Source organism: Aulonocara sp. 'chitande type north' Nkhata Bay, linkage group LG7 (genome assembly GCF_057382095.1).
Source record: "Aulonocara sp. 'chitande type north' Nkhata Bay isolate Kocher_YH1m ecotype deep benthic linkage group LG7, A_spYH_male_GT1.1, whole genome shotgun sequence".
Classification (NCBI taxonomy): domain Eukaryota; kingdom Metazoa; phylum Chordata; class Actinopteri; order Cichliformes; family Cichlidae; genus Aulonocara; species Aulonocara sp. 'chitande type north' Nkhata Bay.
Window position 1 is genome coordinate 36412869 of NC_141350.1, and position 14841 is coordinate 36427709.

Here is a 14841-nt window from a genome sequence, read left to right on the forward strand (position 1 = left end):
GTGTGTTTACAGTGGGGCAAAAAAGTATTTAGTCAGCCACCGATTGTGCAAGTTCCCCCACCTAAAATGATGACAGAGGTCAGTAATTTGCACCAGAGGTACACTTCAACTGTGAGAGACAGAATGTGGAAAAAAAAAAATCCATGAATCCACATGGTAGGATTTGTAAAGAATTTATTCGTAAATCAGGGTGGAACATAAGTATTTGGTCAATAACAAAAATACAACTCAATACTTTGTAACATAACCTTTGTTGGCAATAACAGAGGTCAAACGTTTACTATAGGTCTTTACCAGGGCCCTATTTCAGGAAGCCGGTTTAGAAAACTCAGAGTGAAAAACGATACTCATGGTTGAGTAACCCCGAACTGTCCAACTCAGAATATTCGGTTTCAGAAAGGCTGATAACAATTAGTTCAGTCAACGCGGAGTTGCTTTAACACCAAGTTAAGCGCGCGCACGAGGATACATAAAGCCCTGATTAGTGGAGCACAGATTAAGCGAGTCACCATGGAGACGGAGGGAAAGAAGGCGCGGTCAATGTATTTTACAGCGCTTGAGGCCGAAATTCTGATGGCAGCATATGCCGATAACATGCAAATTGCGCGGAAAAAAAGTAACACAGCCTCAGCTGCAAAAGAAAGGGAGCATGCATGGCAAAACAAAGCCGACAGAGTCAATGCGTGAGTGTTAATTTAAACATTGATCTAGGGATTTCCACCCATTTAACACGTTATTTTATTTTATTTTATTTTGTATTTCATACATTTTATTTCGTGATGTGATGTGAGCGCAGGTGCAACCCAACAGGCCCCAAACGTTCCTGGCAGCAAGTAAAAATGCAATATAAAAATATAGTCCAAACAGGTAAGGTGTAATTGTATCATGAGCCATAGTGCTTGGTCTGTTTGTCCGATGTAAATCAATTGCAGTTAGAGGCTACATTAATTTTCTTTCTGTAAGCACTTATTGAAATTATCTGAGCACATTACAAGTACATATTTGCTTACTCTGTATGCTCAAATGTGACCCGTTATAGCCAACAGAAAAAAAAGGCCCGAAAAACAGGTGGGGGTCCTCCACCACCACCACTCACAGAGGCTGAGCAGTTGGCTTCCACATTTGTGATAATGTTGGCAGCATCACATATGATCTTCACAGTGCAGTGAACACAAATTAGCATCCATTACTATAATGAAATAATTTGTTAGTTTGAAATGCTACAGGGAACCATGTACCTGTACGTTAATGCTGTGGAAAGACTTCCTGTTCACATAGTCTCCTTCATTTACTGAAGGAGCAATGATTGGAATGTGAGTGCCATCTATACAGCCAATCACGCCTGGGAACCGTGAATATAAATGTAAGATTTAAGTAGTAGTTCAAGTATCACCACATCATGAATTAAGTTTTGTTCATCCTGATACCTGCAATTTTGTGGAATCCCTCTTTGATAAATCTTGTGGGTCTATGACCGGGGAACACCACAAACGAGTACAGGAGACGTTTCAGTGCAACTGTAACATTCCTGACTGCCCGACAGACGGTAGCCTTGGAAACGTGCTCAGCGTCATCAATATTATACAGAAAGCTCCCGTTTGCAAAAAACCGAAGTGCAATACAAATAATATGTACAGAACTGAGAGAATGTCCGCGATGTGTCACATGAGCAATATCAGGCCTGAGGATGTTATTCAAATAAATTATAGATTGTGCTGAAAAATGGTAACGTTCACACAGGAAATCATCAGGAAATGATAAAATGTCCAAACGCGCTCTAATCACTCTCTCCCGGCGGAGAGCTCTGCGGAGAATTTGGGCTTCAACATCTACTGGCTCTTCAAGGAAGGGACACGCCATGTCTGACACTTCCTACAGTCAGGTTTCCGACAAAGAGGCGGAGAACGTCAGGGTTAGTTGAAGTAAACCTGCTAGGGGGCAGGTTAGCTTCACGGAGTGTGTCGTCATAGTAACTCACTCAGAATTAATCTAAACTCGCTTTGTGAAACCGAAAACCCAGAGTTTTCGTTAACTCAGGGTATACTTACTCAGAGTTTGCACTAAACCGGCTTCCTGAAATAGGGCCCAGGTTTGCACACACAGTAGCTGGTATTTTGGCCCATTCCTCCATGCAGATCTTCTCGAGAGCAGTGATGTTTTGGGGCTGTCGCCGAGCAACACGGACTTTCAACTCCCGCCACAGATTTTCTATGGGGTTGAGGTCTGGAGACTGGCTAGGCCACTCCAGGACTTTCAAATGCTTCTTACGGAGCCACTCCTTTGTTGCCCGGGCGGTGTGTTTTGGATCATTGTCATGTTGGAAGACCCAGCCTGGTTTCATCTTCAAAGTTCTCACTGATGGAAGGAGGTTTTGGCTCAAAATCTCACGATACATGGCCCCATTCATTCTGTCCTTAACACGGATCAGTCGTCCTGTCCCCTTGGCAGAAAAACAGCCCCATAGCATGATGTTTCCACCCCCATGCTTCACAGTAGGTATGGTGTTCTTGGGATGCAACTCAGTATTCTTCTTCCTCCAAACACGACGAGTTGAGTTTATACCAAAAAGTTCTACTTTGGTTTCATCTGACCACATGACATTCTCCCAATCCTCTGCTGTATCATCCATGTGCTCTCTGGCAAACTTCAGACGGGCCTGGACATGCACTGGCTTCAGCAGCGGTACACGTCTGGCACTGCGGGATTTGATTCCCTGCCGTTGTAGTGTGTTACTGATGGTGACCTTTGTTACTTTGGTCCCAGCTCTCTGCAGGTCATTCACCAGGTCCCCCCGTGTGGTTCTGGGATCTTTGCTCACCGTTCTCATGATCATTTTGACCCCACGGGATGAGATCTTGCGTGGAGCCCCAGATCGAGGGAGATTATCAGTGGTCTTGTATGTCTTCCATTTTCTGATGATTGCTCCCACAGTTGATTTTTTCACACCAAGCTGCTTGCCTATTGTAGATTCACTCTTCCCAGTCTGGTGCAGGTCTACAATACTTTTCCTGGTGTCCTTCGAAAGCTCTTTGGTCTTGGCCATGGCGGAGTTTGGAGTCTGACTGTTTGAGGCTGTGGACAGGTGTCTTTTATACAGATGATGAGTTCAAACAGGTGCCATTCATACAGGTAACGAGTGGGGGACAGAAAAGCTTCTTACAGAAGACGTTACAGGTCTGTGAGAGCCAGAGATTTTCCTTGTTTGAGGTGACCAAATACTTATTTTCCACCCTAATTACGAATAAATTCTTTACAAATCCTACCATGTGAATTCATGGATTTTTTTTTTTTCACATTCTGTCTCTCACAGTTGAAGTGTACCTCTGGTGCAAATTACTGACCTCTGTCATCATTTTAAGTGGGGGAACTTGCACAATCGGTGGCTGACTAAATACTTTTTTGCCCCACTGTATGTAGAGGCTCTGAAACAACAAACATCACTAATGTCACACAGTTTTGCCGACATGTGGCCAACAGCAATGTTTTAATGTTCTTCGTTATTAAACATTCGCACATAAATAAGTGACATCATATTCAGTACTTACTTGTGACAGTTCACTCTTTGGCCTCTCCCTTCTGCCGTATTTTGCGGCAAAATTATCCACTCCCACCGCCGCACTATGAATTGTGGGATATATGGGACCACGAAGCGTGCACCGGACCACGCTTGATATTTGGGGAAATCGACGGCGCATTTGGAGTACGCATTTGAAGTACACTTCGAATTGGGACAGCCATCGTCGCGTGGCAGTGACGTAATCGCACTTAAAATGCGTACTTCAAGCGTGCAGACCCTGAATTGGGACACAGCCAGTATCTGCACACAGCTGTTGCCACGAACGTCGCACTCGCTTACGTCATTGTCATGAGACACTCTCGCAAAAAAATCACGGTTTTAGTAACGCAGTAACGCAGCGTGCTTACGGGAAAGTAACAGTAATCTAATTACCTTTTTTACAATAGTAATCCCTTACTTTACTCGTTACTTGAAAAAAGTTACTGCCCATCTCTGCTCATTACTGTAACCCTATTTTGGAGGCAATAAGAAAGAAAATGTCAAGTGTGATCAAAAGCTATTAATATACATATTTGTCATATTCTGAATGTTATACAATTATTTTTTTTTTTTTTTAATGAACCTCAAATCTATTTTCTGCTGCTGAGGTTAATTCAGAAGGACCCTACTGTGTGCCATTCTTTGATGGCTGCTTTTACCAAAAGACATTAATAAGGACTAACTGCATTATTCGAGCTCTAAATCTTTATGTGTGCCTTGGCTGCAGGACCTGACAGCATATTTGGTTTATCTGACTACAGTAGTAGCAGGGTTTGATAAACTGCTACTGACAGCAGCACTGGATTCTTCTTCCCAAAATCCTGTCACTTCAAAGCACACTCCTGTTCGGGGACTGCAGTATTCACGCGACTCTGACTACAGCCGCCATCCACTTATCCATCTTGTCATATTACTCAGACTAACTGAATTTGCTCCCAAATTGTGAGTCAATAGAGATTGTTTAGATGGCACTGTGGGAAGATTATTCACTTTGGTTCTGTCAACGGGTTCTCCTAAGAAGCATGATCAAACCATAAAATTACAACCATATGTCACAATTTCTCTCAGATTGTGACTGTAAAATCCTCATTCCCCTACTCTCAACACACTCATCCCCACAAACACACACAATGCATACATGCACTTCTGTTATTTTCCTCTCTTTATATTTTCATAAATATCAAATTTTGACTAGTCTTCTGCCAAGGCCACTGCTCTGTTTCTTATAGAACATGATCTGGATCATCACCAGGATTTTCTTTGCTCGTGCTCCACTTTTTCACCAAATCTTGTGAAATCTTGTGATTTTGTGGCTTTTGTGTACTCTTGCTGACAGACACACAAACAAACTGACAAAAAAAAGAAGGAAAAGGAAAACAAAAGAAAAAAAATCCCCCAAAATAAAATAAAATCAATAAAAAATACCACCCTGGCAGAGAAGTAAACAGATGACAAGCAAGCTTGAAGTCACACAATCGAGACATCATGATGATGAGGGTTTGAGATCATTATCTTTACTTGCAGTTTTTCTGCTTTTGGAATGCTAAGTGAAATTTAAAAAATAACATGTAAAATCTTTCCAAATGATCTCTTAAATCTACATTTCAGAAATACCATTTCTCATTAGGGCATTTAGACTGAAGACTTATGCGTGACTCCTGATAGTTTGAGTAAATGTTGGTTTCACATGTCTTTGTGATCAAAATATATTTTTTTATGAACTGAGCTCTTAAAATATTCTAGATTTATATATTATTTTCTGAGTCTTTACACGTATAATAGTCAGTCTGATTATGGACAAAGGATTGAAGCGACATGAGTTATGAGGTTAGTGAGAAGGAACAGGTTCAACACAAGGTTCAGTGATTTCCAGTTTAATCTCTATGATATGTTATCATGTTATCACACACAGATAGTTTGGTACTGATGTCTCATCTTGTTTTCTTTGTCATTTTTAGAATATTCTTTTTCAATTACTGTAACAGAACTTCAATATACTGTGTAACCACAGTATGAAAAATCTCCCCCTCCCCCACCCCTCTCTCCACCCCTCAAAACTTATTCAATAATAACCTTTTTTTTTTTTTTTTTTTTTTCAGAAAGGAAAACCGTAAAACTTTCTGCAGCAGAAGGTTTTACGTTTTCCTTTCCTTTTCCTTTTACGTTTTCTTTTCCTTTTCCTAGGGCTGGGTGATATATCGAGTTTTTAAAACATATCGATATATTTTTATACGAGATATAAGATGTGACAATATCCTTTATATCGATATAGATTCTTCTTCCGGCGCCCCCCGTGTGCGGCAGCCTGTTACAGCAGCTCTGCTCATTCTGAGTTTCTTTCTTTCTTATCTTTTCTTCTCGTAATTTTTTATAACTAACGTATCAGTAATTAGACTCTGCAACCATGTTCTACCGTTTTGTGCTAGTTCTGGTCGTTTTTCTTAGTTTATTTCTACTTTTTTCACGCGTGTCTGGGGACCCAGAGCAGGGATCCTTTGTTTACAGTAAGGATCAGCTGTTAGCGCTGCGTCCCGCAGCGGTACTGCCGGCGGACAGACCCGACATTCCCAGCGAGCTGAGGAGGAAAAGACGGGGGTGTCGTGCTGGGAAGGAGCGCCGTCGCCCGAGAAGGAGACCTTATCGACCATGTCTTCCTTCTGTAATCATTGGAAACGTAAGATCTTTGCCCAATAAGATGGATGAGCTCACGTCGCTAACCTGGTCACAGAGGGAGTACCGGCAATGTAGCATCATGATGCTAACGGAGTCGTGGCTAACACCGCTAACTCCGGACACAAGCGTGACACTACCGGGATTTCAGATGCTGCGAGCGGACAGGACGAGAGAGAGCGGTAAGAGGAAAGGAGGGGGACTGGCAGTTTTTGTGAACGACAGATGGTGTAACCCTGGGCACATCACTGTGAAAGAACAACTCTGCAGCAGAGACATTGAGCTGTTAGCCGTTAGCATGCGTCCGTACTATCTGCCCCGGGAATTCTCGCATGTTATCGCAATAACAGCGTATGTCCCCCCCCTCGGCCAACGCGGATGCAGCCTGTGACACTCTCCACTCAGTGGTCAGCAGACTGCAAACACAATCTCCGAGAGCCCTTCTCATAATATCAGGGGACTTCAATCATGCCTCTTTGGACTCCACACTGCCCACCTTCACCCAGTATGTGACCTGCTCAACCAGAGACAATAAAACACTGGACTTACTGTATGCCAATGCTGAAGAGGCATACAGTTCATCACCTCTCCCTCCACTGGGCAAATCTGACCACAACCTGGTGCACCTTGTTCCTGTGTATGAGCCCTTAGTGCGCAGGGTGCCACCAGCCACCCGCACAGTGCAGAGATGGTCAGAGGAGAGCGAGGAGGCTCTTAAGGACTGTTTGGAGTCGACTGTGTGGGAGGTGATCTGTGACGACCATGGAGAGGACATCGACAGCCTTACTACATGCATTACTGACTATATTAATTTCTGTGTGGATAACACTGTACCTACCAGGACTGTACGGTGTTTCTCCAACAACAAACCTTGGATTACCCCAGAAATTAAAGCTGTCCTCAAGCAGAAGAGGAGGGCCTTCAAATCCAAAGACAAAGAGGAGTTGAAAAGGGTGCAGAGAGAGTTGAGGGGACTGATAAGGAATGGGAAGGACAGCTACAGGCAGAAGATGGAGAACCAGCTTCAGCAAAACAACGTTGGTGAAGTCTGGAGAGGCCTCAGAACCATCTCAGGCCACAAACAGCAGAACTCTCTGCCTGGGAGGGATGTGAGGTGGGCAAATGAACTGAATCATTTCTTCAACAGATTTGATTCAACCATGAGACAGTCTACAACATCGGCTGCAGACTCACCCACCCCCACTGCTGCTGTTCCACCTCAGACACTTCACACCTCCTCTATTCACCCTGCTCACTCCTCCCCACCCCCAACAACAGCATCCAATACACACTCAACACAAGGCTCCAGCCTGTCTCTCTCAACCACCCAGGTTAGGAGGGAACTGAGGAGGATTAATGGCAAGAAGGCAGCGGGCCCAGATGGCATCAGCTCGAGGGTCGTCAGGTCCTGCGCGGACCAACTGTGTGGGGTGATGGAGCACCTCTTCAACCTGAGCCTGAGGTTGGGAAGAGTCCCACAGCTCTGGAAAACCTCCTGTGTTGTACCAGTGCCAAAGACTTCACGCCCCAAGGACCTCAACAGCTACAGGCCGGTGGCTCTGACATCCCACCTGATGAAAACCCTGGAGCGGTTGGTCCTGGCTCAGCTTCGGCGCCTAACAAGCTCATCACTGGACCCACTTCAGTTTGCCTACCAGCCTGGCATTGGAGCGGATGATGCCGTCATTCACCTCCTACATCGTTCCCTCGCTCACCTGGAGACCGCTGGAAGCACTGTGAGAATCATGTTCTTTGATTTCTCCAGTGCCTTCAACACTATTCTTCCCTCGGTTCTGAAGGACAAGCTGGAGAACTCTGGAGTGGACCATCACCTCACTACCTGGATTTTGGACTACCTCACCGACCGACCACAGTATGTGAGGACTCAGGGCTGTGTGTCGGACAGGGTCGTCTGCAGTACGGGGGCCCCACAGGGAACGGTTCTGGCTCCGTTCCTCTTCACCATCTACACTGCAGACTTCTCCCACAATTCCACCCAGTGCTTCCTGCAGAAGTTCTCTGATGACTCTGCAATAGTCGGCCTCATCACTGATGGGGACGACAAGGAGTACAGAGGACTGACTCAAGACTTTGTGGACTGGTGCCAGCTGAACTACCTCCAGATCAACGCCAGTAAAACCAAGGAGCTGGTGGTAGACTTCCGCAGGCACAAGCATTCTCCACTGCAACCACTGAACATCCAGGGTATGGACATTGAGGCTGTGGACAGCTACAGGTACCTTGGTGTTCATCTGAACAACAGACTGGACTGGACTCATAACTCAGACGCCCTCTACAGGAAAGGGCAGAGCAGGTTGTACCTGCTGCGGAGACTCAGGTCGTTTGGGGTGGAGGGCCCACTCCTGAAGACCTTCTATGACTCTGTGGTGGCTTCTGCTATCTTTTATGGTGTGGTCTGCTGGGGCGGCAGCATCTCTGCTGGGGACAGGAAGAGACTGAACAGGGTGATCCGAAGGGCCAGCTCTGTTCTAGGATGCCCTCTGGACCCAGTGGAGGTGGTGAGTGACAGGAGAATGGCGGCTAAGCTGTCATCCCTGTTGGACAACGTCTCCCACCCCATGCAGCAGACTGTGACAGCACTGAGCAGCTCCTTCAGTGGGAGACTGCGGCACCCACGGTGTGGGACGGAGAGATTTCGCAGGTCTTTCCTCCCCACTGCTGTCAGACTCCACAACAAAGACTTTAACTGAACAAACACACACATCCACACATGTGCAATAACACTAAGTGCAATAATCCTTTCTGGCATCGTTGTATTTTTACTCAGTTGTATATAGCATTCGTATTCTATTTTTATCTTATTGTATATTTTTATTCTATTTTATTCTACTGTATATAGTATATTATTTTATTCTATTCTGTACAGCTGTGTACTGTATTTATTCTTATTGTATTCTAATTTTTGCGTCATAACTTTTGCACTGTCCACTTCCTGCTGTGACAAAACAAATTTCCCACGTGTGGGACTAATAAAGGTTATCTTATCTTATCTTAGTCTATGTTACGTTACAATTATAGTTGTGGAGCCACAAGTTTGCCTTTTTTTCATCCACTTTTGTCTCTACGTAACGTTACTCCGCCTCGCCTCTCTCCTTCACTGAACACAACTCCCCCTCCTCCCGCATCGCTTCACCTGCAGGCAGCAACAAGATGGACACAGCAAATCTCCGTTAACGAGTTACTGCGCATCGCCCCGTGCGTGGGGCTGGACGGCGTCAACGTGTTAACGAGCTAACCGCGCTAACGCTATGCAGCCCGGAGGGGCTGCACAGCCTAAAATCCTTTCATTCTCTCAAACGTTGACAGCGCGCCTTATGTATGAATTCTGGTTGTGCTTGATGGCCGTGAACCGCTTTTATGTGGAACACGGCGCTCAGCAATCTGTCAAAAATGTTGGAGTACGACTTTGGTCAGCTACGGAGCTGCACCGCTTGATAGATTGTCGGCGCATTACGGCTACCGAGGAGCCTCGCGGAGTGATACGTACTGTGCTTCAACGTAATATTACCGTATTGTGTGTGTGTATAAGGACCATAAATGGCACCTGTTAAGAGACGTGGTTATGAAGCGGATTTCAAACTCCAGGCTGTCAGTCACGCAGTAAAACTTGGGAATAGAGCTGCTGTGACATCTGTCTCTTTGTTACTATGCTCAGCGTCTTTTAGTTTACATTTTGACTGCACAATTGTGAGCTCTATGTTATGCACAAAAACAACATTGTTTTCTTTTATTTATGGAGCATTATTATTTAATGAATGCTCATAATTTATTTTTGAGTAATTTTTTATGTGCATCTGTGTTAATAAAAGTGCCTGTGTGACATCTGGGACACAGCTTTAACTAAGAACTCTCTTTTTGTTCTTACTTTATGGCGTTGGTACTTCCTGCCTTGTGTAGCCACCAGGTAACAAAAGCTCAACATTGCCCCTAACATCCTGGAGCACTTCCATTGTGTTTTGGAGGTTTCACGTGCTTTGGAATTTGTACGTGTTTTGCAGTTTGTACGTGTTTTGTCTCTAGTGGCCACCGTAAATAAACTTTTATTTATTCACGCCACATAAAATGTAATAAATAAATTATAAAATACAAAAAACAACTATTTACATTTCAACTTTAAACTATTTACATTTTCTGCTTTTTCCTTTTAAACAAATTTAAAGTGAAACAACACAAAACACTAGAATCCACAACACAATAAAATATAACTTAAAATATGCAAAACAAAAGGAAGATGCTCATTCTCTGTCATATAGGCCTGGGAGGATTTTTTGGGAGAGTATTTTCCTGCTTGGAATTGCATACATAGGATTAACTGCATGAATAAACTTTCTGAATCCTTTATTATCTGCAACTGCAAATAGTTGTGGATGATTACTATTCCTTTCTAATGTGATGATGTCTCTTGTTGTTGTCTCTGGCTCTCTTTCTCTCTCTTTCCCTCCCGCTCTGTCGGAGTGAAGCGAAAAAAAGTGCAAGAGAGACAGAGAGAGAGAGGGTGAGAGAAAGAAGAAAAAAAAATGGCTCGCGTCGTTCACTTCAAAGAGGCGGTACTGAGAGCCATTTCGTTTGCGACCCACACATCACTATTACTCTGACAAAGCATCGATAGATTGTGAACACCCTGGTTTTCACAGTGTCAAAGGAATCTGTCATTTGGTGGCAATGAAATACTTATTGAAGAAAAAATAATAATTCTGACAACTGAATTAATTTTTTTTTACCCAAACTGATACTGTAGGTGTATCTATTAGAAATCTCTGATAAATTTGAATCTCAGTGATCTTGGCCTCAAGGTCAGGGGTCAGAGGTGTGTGTGAGTTCTTGTTTTTTTTCAGGGTATGGGCTACATCTATGGTTAAGGATAATGGACTTAATTGTTGTAGTGCTTCAATGAAAGCAATATAGTAGTAGTATATAGTAGTAGTGTAGTAGTAGTATATACCGACGCTATTGACGGCTTTAGTACCATTTTTCAATTCAGACAAAGCAAAATTTTATTCCTCACCTATTTTTCATTTTAGTATTTTCAATATTTATATTTTCTTTAACTTTAGTGTAATATCAATATCTTTTTATCATTTCATGTCCTTTGGTTTCATTTGTTTTGCCAGCTGTAATGTAAAATTCTATCAGTGCTGCTGCCCACTTTGGTGCATCCTGTGTGAAAATATGACATATAAATACAACTGACTTGAGTCATCTAAACTTAGTTCATAAAACTTTTGTTTGGGTGTTTGAAAAAACACACAGCTTGACCCAGTTCAGAGGAGAAGTTACCCTATATCTGGTTCTGTAAAGTGCATCAATATTCACGGAAGCACGTTTCCTCCAGTAAATATAATATTTAGCAGTTTTACATATCTTTTGAATCTAATGCACTCCAAGGGATCATTAACACCGCCCAAAAGATCACTGGCTGCCCTCTCCCCACACTGGAAGTTCTACACAACGCCCACTGTTTTAAAAAGGCCCAAAACATCATAAAAGACACCTCACATCCTGGCCACTCCCTGTTCGAACTGTTGCCCTCAGGCAGACGGTACAGGGCAATCAGAGCAAGGACTAATAGACTCAAACACAGCTGTTATCCAACTGCAATAACACATCTGAATACTACAAAAAAATGTCCATCACGCCACTCTTGTGTTAATCTATGCACGGTCTGAAGCATGTGTGTGGGAATGTATGTGAATGTTTTACTGTTATATCTTATTAGTATTTTAAGTATTCTATCTATTTTATTTATTGAATTTTATTGTTTTATTTATATTTTGATATTGCTAGGGATGATGCAATGATCGGGGACCATTCTTAATTTCGTTGTTCTCATGACAATGACAATAAAGTTTCTGATTCTGATCTGATCTGATTCTGATAATGATTTTATGTCTTTCATTTCTTTTAATTTTTGGTTCTTATCTAAATCAAACCTTTGCTAGCTTTAAAAGCATTTTATTTCATGTAGCCTTTTCATTTCCAACAAATATGTCCTGTGGCACTGAATGTGCTCACGTAGACCTGCTCTGAATAGTGGCAGCTGCATAAAAGTTTATTCAACTTGACATAATGGATCATCATAAATCCCATTCTATAGTATTTCATTTCAACAAAAGCTGACCTTGCAGAAAGCAGAACAGCAACAACAACTGATAAAAAGACTTACAAGGGACTTTCTGGAAAAATGGACATTCTAGCTAAGTTTACCACTCCGCCTCGCATTTGGCAACAACTGATCACATTGGTGTTGGCAGCGGTGCCAGGCCCAAGGAGCCTACTGACTGAGCTGCTTGTTTGATGGTAAGAGAAGAGAGCAGGAGTGAAAGCAGCAAGGAGGGAGAGGGGGAGAACCAAAGGAGATTTAAAGCATACCCTCCATTTATCTGGATGAGAAAAGTGAGATCACTACCAAAAAAAGATTGATGAGCTCCTCGACTTGGCCAGGACCCAGAGGAGATCTCATGAACGCAGAGTTATGCACTTCAGAGGGTTTTTGCTGTTAGGGGAGACACCAGACCCTGCTATCACACTCGAGACTTTTGATGTAAACACACATAAGGAATCAAAGCAGTAAAAACAAAAGATGTGTTCTTGCTTTTTCTGATGACAAAAATCGATCTATATAGAAGAAATTACTTATTGAAAATTGAAAGTTATGTAAACGTTTTTACGAGTGATGACTTGCTTAATTTCTTACTATAGAGGATCAATTACTACATCAAAGGTTTATTGTACCGTATCCTCTCAACAGACAACAACTATGTGAAATGCTAGAGCAAGGTGAGAAGTTAAGCATTCATAAAGCTTGATTAGTAATGGATCTTTAGTCACTGAGATTAGCAGCATCTGTACTGACTGGTTAGATGTTAATTAAACATTGCTGCTCTACCTGACTAAAATACAAAGGTGTAAAAACAGAGAGGCTGTATTGTTTACATTGTTATACAAGTAAAATTCAAATAACAGCAGCGCTCTGCTTTTTTAATTTGACAGACTCATATAGAATGTATAATATAATCTGCATATGGATGCTGTTTATCACTCACTGCACACATTACTTTTTAGCCATGTAACAACTCAGCCATTAATGGATCGGAATGGAACAGACCAGTAACGGACTACTAAGTACAGCCTTGGATTAGTTTCACAACAGGTCTTTTGAGGTGAGAAAGGGTCATTCAGATAATATCTTCTAAGGATGTACGCTGGTATAATATTTTCTTTGCATGTCAGTATCGCTTACATACATTCCTCCATCAGAAAATGTGTCTTTAAATATAAGTAGAATTTATGCTGACAAGGCTAAAGCTAGCTGACAAAGGGTCTAAAGCACAGAAAGAGCAGCTGCAAAGTGCCGACTGACAGCGCACATAGCTGTAAATTGAAGGAAAGGAGAATCAAAAGAGTCTGTGCCCACTGTCACCCAGATTATCAACTCCATCATTTCTGTCACACCAGGGGTCAAAGCCACAATGCTGTTCACTGCATTAGGCTTTTAGAAATCCCTGCCCTAGTCTGTTCCTCTCTTGTTGCTGCTACTCCAGTGTGACAGGAGTTGGACAGCTTTGCAGAGGCAAGAAAGCCGGCAAAGGGATACTAGAATGAAAACACCCACATCTCTGCTCAGGGGGGGATCACCAATCATTGCTGTCAACATCAGGTATTAATCTCTTTAGAATTAAAAAAAAAGATGCCTATTTAATAGCTGTAAAGCTACAGAAATGTTGAGTTATGGCATAATCTTATTATTTTATAGGCCTGTCTTATAATCTTATCAAAGTTTTTTAATTCTTCTAAATGGTCTTGGCGCATGTCTTGCAACATTTTTGAAGCTCTCAGCTTTGCAGATGCATTTCACAAAATAGCATATGTCCTACAAAATAATATACTAGCAGACCTTAAACAGGTGCTAACACTTTTTTCCTTTTTTTAGATTAACAGCGAGTGTCTACAAGCACATTCGCCATCTCCTAAATTCATAATATTCTTGTCTTACAAGCTCTCATCGACGCTGAACGGATAAGTAGCACTGACTGCAGTTTTTCATTGTGTATTCAAATTAAGCACAAGATTTTACATTTGCGAAGAAAAACATTTGCATGTGTTGTGAGAGAAAGAATATTTTTTCCCCTTTTGTTGCAAAAAAAGAATGAATAAAGCTGTGTGCTCTTTAAACCATCATCAAGAGAAGATTCCCAATATGATACACACTAAGTTATTGTTAGAATTCATAATAGTAGGATACTGAAAACATTCCCTGTCAGAGAAAATATGCAGGACAAAACTTTTTAAAATAAAAGACGTACTAATCCAGTTCTACAAATGTTGGCATACTGTGTAAAATGTAAATAAAGACAGAATGAAATTATTTGCTGATCTCATAAACCCTTATTTATATAGAAATTTAAGAAAAATAATGTCTCATTTGGAATTTGATGGCATCAACAGTCTTTTCAGATGTACAAGATGATGGTTCAATAATAAGCAAAAGTGCACCGTCATATAATCAGAACTGCAAGCTGGACGTTCCCTGTCGTCTTTAGTCCTGAGGATGCGCTGTCTGTGTTTTCCAAAAGAGAATGTCAAATTTTGGTTTG